Consider the following 11,040-nt stretch of genomic DNA (forward strand, 5'->3'; position numbering starts at 1 on the left):
CAAGAGGTTACATTAGGTTGTATGTGGAGTGAATAATTTTCTAAGGAGATCCATTTTTAAGATAAACTCTGAATATCAGAGTTATCCAGTGAGGTAAATGCCTGAAGGAAAACTTCTCAAAGAGATGGTGCTCTGGTGCCATATCCCTGATTTTCTTAGGAAAAACAGAAAGTTAAATACCTCTGACATAAAATGGAACAGGGTAAACATTCCCATTTCAAAAGGGAGAAATGGGGGCTTAGAAAGGAATGAGACCCAAACATAGGAGAGCAATCACTAAGTCCTGTAGCTTCATGTCCAGCACATAAGGCTGGTTGTGGGTGATGAGTGATAAATTCTGTCTTAATCACTTTTCTCATTGTTGAGACAAAATATCAGATATCCACAAGTTAAAGGAGGAAAGGTATATTTTGGCTCACAGTTTGTAGCTGTTTCAGTCCATAGTCAACTGGCTACAAGAGAGTGGAAGGGCAGAAAGGTATGGCAGATGAGCATCATAGAGAAGAAAATAGTCCATGGTGTGGCAGGCAGAAGACATGAAACAGCAGCAACAGCGAGATGACTTTCCCTTTTATCCCAAATAGGCTACAAGCCTTTTGTAGTGGTTCTGTCTCCAGAACCTGGGGTGGGGATTCCATCTTTAGTAAATCCATTTAGCCAGACCCTAATTCCAATCAATGGACTAATTTAGTACCACACACCCTAATCCCAGTATCACAGATCCATGATCCAGCCACTTCCCAGATGCCCTACCTATGAGTGCAGGAAGCTTTGAGGGGACACCTAGATACAAGCCATACAAACTCCAAAAGGCTTGGGCAGCCCCACCCCTAAGGTCTTGCTGATTGCAACCCATATTGCCTTTCTCTTGGGGTGGCTCTGCTCATTGGCTGAAGTATGGTCAGTAAATATTCCACATCTTCAACTTCCTGCATTTCCACTGTACCTTTAGCTTCAGTCTCACAGCTTTGCACATTACCCTATTAGTGGCATACACATTTTTTTCTGGCCTTCTAGGGCTTCTTTGGAAATCTGGGTGGAATCTGCCATGTTATCATAACTCTTGGACTCTCCATATCTGAAAAAACCCACCACATAGATGATGCCAAGGTCTGCTGTTGGCTTGAGTAGTAGCAGGATCCCCTGGGGCTCTCTTCACAAAGCAAAGTCTTTCAAAGAAATTTACCTTTACCCTTTTATACCCTGGAGTCTACAGAGTATGTTTGCCTAATTTCTGAGATACCTTTAAACTCCCTTTCCTATTGTACTAATACAAAGTACTTGGCTTTTAAAAAAGTACTAATCTTTCAGCAATAACACTCCCCTTTGCCCTGAGTGTGTAGGTGATTTCTTTCCGACTAGACTTTACATCATTCAGCTCTGCTTTTTGCTTCTGATTCTCACTGTATGTAAATCTGACTAAAAGTACACAATAGTATCCATGCCAGCCTAAATTTGGGAATTTCCTTCACCAGATTAATTAGTGATAATCTCAATCTCCTGAAAAATAATGAATGGGCAAAATAAAGATAAATGACCTGCCAGACCATATCACAACTCCCAATGGAGTCTTTGTTTCCAGCACTTATTGACACTTATTTGTGGATTCTTGCCCTGTGGTAAGCAGAATGTAATGGAGATGATTGGCTTCCCTTATGGTAGACAGGAGGCAGAGAGAGGAAGATGAGGATGCCATATAGCCTTCCAGGGCACACTTCCAGTGGCTTACTTCCAACTAGTTTCACCTTCTAGACTTTGCAACAGCTCCCAGTAGTCCATTCAATTATGGATCAATCCACTTATGAGGGTAGAGCCCTCATGAGTTGATGAGCTCTGAACACTGCTGCATTAATGACAAAGCCCTTGATACATGAGCTTTTCAGGTGACATTTCACATTCAAACCTGTCAGTAATGCCTCCTTCCCCTTCTTACCACCATCCTTTATTACTAAGAGTGTTTCTTTTTGGAGCACTCCCTTAAAGGAATAGTCTTAATGGCCTTTTACTGGACCATGGGATGAGGTGGAAAATATTCTAGAATGCCTCACTTTCTGCCAAACTTTCCTTGCTGACAAAATTATGACTCTTAATTTTATAGACTGGGTGGGATGTTGGGGATGGCAGCAGAAACGTTAATTTGCCTACCTTGTAGCAAACTCAAAACAGGATTGTTTGACAGCTGTTTGGCTATTTTGGTTATAATATGGTAACATTTACTTCTTGTTATCCACAGTTTGGGGATTTTGCCAAAATTTCAAGACACAGGAAAGGTTTCATTCAACAAATTATGACACATGTTCTTTGAAAGCTTCAGAGAAACACAAAGAACAAAATTAAAATCACCTGTAATTTTTCCACTGCTGGTTTTTGTGTCAGTGTCTATTATCTTTTGTAGCTGCACATAAAATGAATATATGCAAATGCATAGGTTCAGAATAATATTTTATATATTTTAATAATTCTTGTTTTTCTACTTAAATATATTCAAATATAATTATTTTCACAAAGAATTATTTTCAGTGGTACTTTGTTTTGCATTATTTTATAAAAGTTGCAATCACAAGGACGCAGATTGTTTTCAGAATTTCTTTTGTAGTGCTTTGGTGACTATCACTGCTCATTAACTCATTCATCAAATGTATTTTCAGTGTCACCTTGTGTCAGACATATAGGTATGATTGCAATTTATAAGGAATAAGATGAATGTGGCATGATTTGTGAGAATAAAGGGAAGAGGAAAGTTTTAGAGCAATAGACAAGTTCACTATCATTGCTGTAATGATGGTTTCATGGATGTTTACAGATATGAAAAATTAACAACTTTTACCCTTTGAATATGTGCATTTTAATGTTTGTATAAAAACATATCTAAATCTCTTAAAATGTGTTAAATTCTAGCTGGATGTGGTGGTACACTCCTGTAATCCAAGCACTCAGGAGGCTGAGGCAGAAGGATCACTGGGTGTTCAAGGCCAGCCTGGGCTACATAGTAAGTTCAAGACCACCCTGAACTACATAGCAAGACCTTGTCTCAAAAAACCAACAAGCAAGTAAAAAGCTGTTAAATTTAAAAATCAAGAAATCTAAAGGGAGAAGATTATTTTGATAATATATTTAAATGCAATGAGCATTACAAGGTCCAAGTGCAAAGTCATATGTGAGCATATAACAAGAGGCTATGGACTAACTTTGAAAGAATACTGGGGAATTCTTCCCCTACAATTTAAAGGATAATGGAGTGTGAATGGCAAGTGGTTAGGTGATAAGATGGACAAACCAAGAAAATGTCAGAGGAAGTATTCCAGACAAATGAGAGAACATTTCATGTTCCTGAATTGTGAAACTATGATAATGGAAAGTTTGATTATCTAAAAGGAGGAAATTGTAGGGTTAGTTTGAAAGAAAAGAAAAAATAAAAATTCAAGAGAGATCAAAATCTAAATGAAGGACTTCCAGGATCGTATTATATCCTAAGGACAAGGACTGTTAAGCAATTTGTGATAATATAGAGAATGTCTGTGGGTGCGTGTGTATGCATGTGTATGTGTGAAGTATTCCTGCAGCTACAGAAAAAGATTGTGTATTGGGAGTTGAATATAATTGAATTGTTGCTACATTATGTACTTCGGGATTTGTCATAAGACTACTGCACCAGTCTAGTTGTGTCTGATACTGTGACTTGAACTAGATTAGTTTTAGATAATAGCTGGCATAAGCATTTAAGTGGCAGGCTTGTCAGACTTGTTGATAAATTGTATGTAATAGGGAAGGAAGTAAAACGTATGTTCTTATTCCCAAATTTTAGGTTAAAACCCTGGTCAGATACGGTGACTTTTATTTTATTTTTTTGATTGTTAACAGTGGGAACAAAGTAAGCTTGAAAGAAGAAATTACTTGAGTGGTAGACTTATTGAATTTGAGGTGTCTGCATGACAATAGAGTAGAATACTCAAATGAGAAGGTGTATGCACTTGTACCCAAGCAGATGGCCAATAATGTTGCTTTCAAAGATATCAGAATAATAGTGATTGCTTGGAGAATGAGAAATGCTGTAGCTTTAGACCAAGTCTTGAGAAACTCTAAGAATAAGCAGAGCAATATGGGAAGAATCAGCCAGTTTTCATAAGGAAACTGGTGGTAACTAAAGAGCTAAGAAGGTACAATTGACAAATCCAATAAAAGGAAAAATATAATTGGCCCATATTTGTCTTAGTTTGTATATTATTTTCTTGTTGCTGCTGTAAAAAATCAGCAGAAACTTGGATGCTTTAAATAATACAAATTTACTTTCTTAAATTTTAGAACCAAGACATCTGAAATCAACTTCAATGCATTTGTCAGCATGACTGACTCTTTGCCACTTCCACGATTTGTGGAGTAGCTGCAATTCTTCAGAATAATGATTGTTATATTTTGAAAAGCATCCCCATGCTAGATTTCTCCTCAAATCACATATCCGTTCTTAAACCACACATACTTCACATTATTTAATTTATTATTATTACATCTTTAGTACCTGAAATGAGAGGCTCAAAGGGGAGGCAGTAAGAACTGAACCCAAACTATGCCAGGTGCAATTAAGAGAGAAGTTTTGTTCTTTCTGGTCTTCAATCTCCTTGAAGGGCAGTGATTCTGATGTAGAGCTTATTTAAGAATATTTATTTAAGATTATTGAGCCTGAATTCCTAGGGAAAAGAAGCAGTTCTTGGAGTCTTCATGGGCACAAAGAGGTATATTTAGAAGTAAACATCTCATAGACATCTCAATTGGAAAGCTGGCCATTAGCCAAGCAGACTGAGTCTTACTGACAGACTTAAAAGGTGTGAAATGGTAACAAACAAAGAGAATTAGTTGTGTGTATAGCAGCACGGTATGGGAAATGTCTGCTAACTTCTCCTGGACTCCCTGACTGTTGGGGTAAACCATACCATTTCCATTGAATTCTTCTACTTCAGTAAAGTTCTTACTTCTTTAAGCAAAAGAAAGACAAGGAAACAAGGAGGTGATACTAGGTGCTGAGAAAGAAGAGAACTAAAAATTATCTCTAAGACAAGAAGGTAGATGGCATCTTCATGGGTGTCTGGGGCTGGTTAGTGATACACGAAGAAGATTTTTTTCTGATTGTATGTGCAGAAGCCCCAGCTCAGAAATACTGGTGATCCTGAACACGCAATTGCTTTTCCTGAAAATCTTCCACTTCCGGTGTTTCATACTCCGTATCCTTTGCATTGGCCTCACATGGCCAGACCTCTGGGTTGTAGTTGGAGCTGAACAGAGCGTGCCTACACCGAGGGACTCAGGGAGCTAGCGCAGCTTCTCGGGGTCCACTCTCCCTGCCGTCCTCTCACATGCACAGTGACTCAGCTCCCTGCAGTCCTTGGAGAAGGCTTTGCCATTGAGGATGGTCACACAATCCCTGCTTCTCAGAAGGCTGGTATCTATGATTATCTCGAACAGTTCAAAGGAATAAGGTGCTCCATCCATCCACAGCCAGGTCTTTCCACTGCCATTGCGGGAGAGCCCTGTCCAATAAGAGTAGAAAAACTCAGAGTAGCTCTGATGCATGGCAAAGTCCAGCACTTCTTGTGTGTTTATCTTCAACATAGTAGAATTCTCAGCATTGCAAAAATATTCACAGCCCTGCCAACTCTTACTATCTCTGTAGAATTGGTAGCATTTGTCCCCATGCCACTTTCATTTTTCTGGGCAAGGGCTGCACTTGGGTCCCCCACTTTTATTATAGAGCTCACGACACAGTTTTTCAGCCACACGGTGCAGGCTTTCTGCAAGCTTCTTGTTCTTGCCTTGAAGAGACTGGAGCTATTGGGACAGATTCCCCAGCCTTTCTTCCTTCTGAACAATGATAGCTTGCTGAGTGTTGGAGAGCTGGTAGAACTGAAAGAACACAAGGCCCAGGGCTGCCAGGCCAGTCAGCAACACCGGGCACAGAGTGAGCAACGTCAGAGCCACCGGGCGAGTAGCTGCAATTCTTAGCTTATGACCCTTTCTCAAATCACTTCAACTGCGTGCTGATGTTCAACAGCTGCTAGTCTCCTGTCATAGTTTCTTCTCCTGCCTCCTTCCTCTAAGGACACATGTAATTACACCATGTAGGGCATCTGCCTAGTCCTGGATATTCTCTCCATCTTAAAATCATTAATTTAATCATATTTGCTAAGACCCTTTGCCATCTACATTAACATATTCAGAGTCTCAGATTTAGGACTTGGATTTCTTGGAGAGGGGTGAGATTCAGTCCCTCAGTAAGGTCATTGTAGAAATACTAAATAATTACATACTAAATAATTTCAAGTCAAAGTGGGTTGAGGAGTGAGTGAAAGGTGAGAACTATGGAGAAAGTAGTTGTAAACAGTCTTGCAAGAATTTTGTCATAAGTGAGGAGGACAGAGGGAAATTGAAAGATAGAAGATAAATGTGTTTAGTGATTAAAGTAGAAAACATTGAACAAGTTTAAATACTGACTGGAAGAGTCCAAAAGGCAGCAGAAGGTGACGATACAGGAAAGAGAAGATATAAAACTTGTTTAAGTTTGCTGCGAAAGCCAAGGAGCTTTGGTTAGCATCCAGGAAGGACCAAATATCTCCATTTACTAGACGCAATCCTAAAATAACTTAAGGATGGAATCTTGTAACTATCAGGGGCAGTTTCTTTCTTTTTTCCAATTTAGTCTGTTTTATTTGTTCAGTTTTTATTTTTTATTAGAACATGTTTGCAGCACATAATGACCACATTCCACATAGGGAGGATCATACACACCTCATGTACATAATTTACCTCAGTTCTTTTTCCATACCCTTCCCCCTCCTTCCTTCCCCTCTTCCTCCATTTCTTGATTGCTTTCCCATTTGAAAAAGGTCTATTTCCCAACTTCTTATATGTCTTTCATTTTGCTCTTTGTTTATATTTTGAGTTTCATTGAAAGACAGTACAAAGCTGTTTCTTTACTTTATGGTTCATATATTTATTAAATTATTATATCACTTTATAATTTTCTCCCAAGTAAATATTTCTTGAAAACCTCAAACACCAAATTGCTGCAAAAGGAAGCTGTAGTTTTGCAGACCTATGTGATAGCTTTCCTTCTTATTTTGAATCTCAGTTGTTGTTGTTTATTCTAATCTTGCACGGGCTTGCATCTTCTGTCAGACTTTACCAAACTGTACTATTACATGAACTACACAGAATACATTTTTGTTCCCAATGGTTTAACCCTTAATACTTATATCACCACTTTTTCTTTGTCTTTTCCTATTGCTATTTCTATATAACAGATCACTGAGAGCTCTAGGTAGAGCATTTTCTAAGTTTCCTATAGCTGGTGCCTATGAGTCTTCTTCACTGAACATTATGTAAATTATGACACAGAGTAAGATGCTAGAGAGTGGTGTATTTGTTTGCACATGTATGTATATGGAGTATGTTGATGTGCAGGGCATAACCACAAGATTTTAGTAATAATTTTCAAACTAGGATTTTCCTTACCAGTTTAGGGAAGGTGATACAATTTCCAAATTTATAATTCGATTTCATACATTTATTGAGCATTTATTGTCAGACAGACACAGTACTAGAGACTGTTGAGGACAATATTTGTTGTTTGTGAGATGTAAGAAATCTCTTAGGAGAGTGGTGGAAAAAAGAAGGGGGAGAGCTGAGGATGTAGCTCAATAGTAAAGTGCTTTCCTTGCCTGCTGAGGCTCTGGATTTGATCCCCAGCACTAGGGGGAAAACTGGAGAACTAAAAATTTGGAAAATGTTGTGGTGACTTAGGACCTATGCAGATTGGGTAGTCAAGTATAATCTCTGAGGAGATGGCTTTTCAAGTGATTCTATAAATAACAGTTATCTAACCAGGATGTTGAACAGGCTGTTATACTAGATGTGAACAATAAATATGATGTGACCTTAAGTTAAAAATTGTTACAGACCAAGAGCCTAGAGAAGGGTTAGTTTGTTTGTATTTAATGTGTGTGTTTGTGTGTGTGTGTGTGTGTGTGTGTTTTATGAAGGGGATAACTGTAAGATTTTAGTAATAATTTTCAATTTACTGTAATGTTCAATTTATTGTAAAAGACACGCTGCCATTAATCCCCCTCAAAATATTCCCTCTCACTTCAAACATACCCATTCCATGTTCTGGCCACTTTCTGAAACAGTGCTAGAAATTCTCATTTGTGAGTGTCTTTAGTTGCACTCTTGTGGCTGCCTTGATGTCTTGAATGGATTTGAAACATTTACCTTTTTTGATCTTTTTGACTTTGGGGAAGAGCCAGACATTGCATGGTGCCAGAACTGCTGAGTAAGGTAGATGAGGAGTAGCCGTAAAAATTTTAGAAGCTTGCTTTTCCGTTGGATGGCACTTGACAGGACAATTCACTATACATATTTTTTTAATCACAACTCATAAAGACACTCAAAAAAGACTTGCAGAACTACGGAAAACTGCAAGCATGTTAGGATAAATGAGTTTGAAGAAAACGAGAAGTATTTTGAGGATTAATGACAATGTATGTTTCACTGTAATATAGTTTTAAATTTAAACATTCACCATATTTTTGATCACTCATTGTATGTCATTAAGAATATTATGGGGTGTCAGGAAAGCTGACAATCCAGTTTAGGTGTGGGCTGAGTGAGGTCTCAGGTGAGATACGGCACTTCGGAATGTTGGGGCATGGCTGGAAGGAGCAGTCAGTTGGTGGAGGGGTAAATGGTGCCTACAAAGAGGCACAGTGAGACAAGGCCCCAGGCCACAAAGTAGCCCGCCTTGATTGAAACTGAGAATAGAATTTTGTGGAAAAGGTGATTGACTCTATGTCTTGGAGGATCTTAAATAGCTGTGAGAGGAAATCTGTATGTAAAAATTTACAATGTAACAACTTTAAGAATGCGGAAGAAAGACAAAATTGGAATCATGGTAATGAGAGTTGCCATTTGTGGAACAGATACTTTAAAAATATTATCAGAAAACAGTAGAAATATATTGCCACAGGTGGGTTAAACTGATGAGTTATAATAGGTCACCTGTGTGAAACTCACACAGCTAGAAAGAATTTGAATTGAGGTCAGTGAAAGGTCTAGAATGGGCAGAGCAACTAACACTCTGGCACAGTAGTTGTGGTATTAGCAGTAAGAGGGTAAGAATGGAGAAGTATTCAAGGGCCTGGAAAAGGTCAGAATTTTGGGGGTGCCAAATCTTTTAGATGCAAGATTTAGATCACATTTAATGTGGGAAAAGAGAAGGAACAAGCATGTTAGATTATATCTTCCAAAAGTAAAATGTGTCATAGTCACTATTTTCACTTTTAATGTTTTGCACTTATTTTCTAATTATTGGATTTAGCATTTTAAAATATATGCTAGTATGTGATATTTTATAAATATAGTGAGAGTGCAAAAACTTTCCTAATATTCTCACACTCACTGAGTCACTATTAACACAGATATATTCTTAAAATTTAAAAACATATTTTTTCATGCATATTTGAAGGATTCTTCTAAAATATATTGATGTGGTTATTACTACAAAAGTGTGTACTCTGGAATATTTTCCATTGAATTGTCATTGTGTTTCTTTATTATTCTATAAACATCACAGAAATTTTACTGCCTGCCTAATATTCCACTGCTTGTGTTTCTCCAGTAAAAAAAAAAAAGGGAAACTCTGAGTTGTATTCCATTTTGTTGGAGGATTAAATGGATAAGAGTCTGATTCCCTTTGGAGAAATCTCCAGTTTAAGATACTTACTACATACTGAAGAAGGGGTAGCTCCCCTCTCTGAGACAGAATTTGAGAGAACAGGAAAGAGAGAGGGGGAAAGGGTGGTTTTGGGTAAGAACTGAGGCAATACTCTTAAGTGAAATAAATAGGACACACATGTGTAAATATTGAATAGTTTCTCTGGTGTGAGGAACTGAAAGTGTAAATAAGGACTAAAAGGTATAATAGATGTAAAATAGGAAGAAAGGGGGCAAAGGGGAAGGGGAAGTGGGAGGGGTAGGGGAAAGGAAAGAAGGGAATGGAATTAATATGAGAAGATGAAAAAATAATGGAAACAAAGTCTTTGTAAATAGGGAGGGATGGAGGGATTGAAGGGAGGGCAGGGGAAGGGGGAAAAATAAGAACCAAGAGAGATTATGTAAAGGTGCAAATTTCCAATGATGAATGTCATTGTACTGTATCCTAAAATGTACCAATAAAATTAAAAAAGAAAAAAGAACCCCTGAGCAGGTGTACTAACTTCCCCAGAGAGAACTTGGAGGACAACCTAGATTCTTGGGAGAATGAGGAGGAGCTCAAAGATGCAGTCCTGAAGCCCACAGTTTTGTTTTACTTTGTTTTGTTTGCAGTACTGGGATGGAACTCAGGATTTTGCACTTGTGAGGCAGGGCCAGTGCCACTGAGCTAAATCCCGGGCCCATGCAGCCCATAGTTTTGCAGGAGAGAAAAGCCCAACCTTGACATATGTTTCTAAAGCAGCCAAAAAAACTTCAAGAGAAAGCTCAAACTGTAATAATTTGCCAGCCTCAGAGCAGCAGCCATGTAAAGAGTGTATTTGGGGGTAAATTCTTGCCTTTCCTCCTACTTCCTACTTATATTAAGCCATTTTCACCCAGAGGAAGGGGAAGAATTCAATCCATTGAGTAACTTATAGGAACAGTGAGCATTAATGAGAAAGGACAGTTATAAAACTTTATTTGTATTTTATGAATCATGAGGCTTAAGATTCTTTTTAGTTTCTTTAAAGTTTGTTTAACTAGCCATATTTCCTTTTGAAAGTTTCAGTAGATATAATTATGAATTTTAATAGAAAATCTGTGTCTATATTCTAATCTACTCTTTTTGTACATTTTGTATTTGATTCATGTGCCATTTGTTTATATACAATAAAGCCATATTTTATCCTAGATACAGCAAATATAAGTCACAATTTAGGAGCATGTGTGCCTAGTAAGAGTCAGTCAATATTGGGTAATGGAAAGTAGACTAAAATTTAAGCTCAGAAGAACATTATTTAG

The 11,040-nt window shown here is 37.9% G+C and overlaps 1 pseudogene; it reads right to left on the reverse strand.

The window, feature by feature from the left end:
- Nucleotides 1–5,234: 5,234 nt before the first annotated feature.
- Nucleotides 5,235–6,812, reverse strand: LOC101712350 (C-type lectin domain family 1 member A pseudogene; annotated as a pseudogene).
- Nucleotides 6,813–11,040: the final 4,228 nt, after the last annotated feature.

Source organism: Heterocephalus glaber, unplaced genomic scaffold (genome assembly GCF_053883595.1).
Source record: "Heterocephalus glaber isolate CG9 unplaced genomic scaffold, H.glaber_assembly_v1.0 deba00000546, whole genome shotgun sequence".
In the NCBI taxonomy this organism is placed as follows: Eukaryota; Metazoa; Chordata; class Mammalia; order Rodentia; family Bathyergidae; genus Heterocephalus; species Heterocephalus glaber.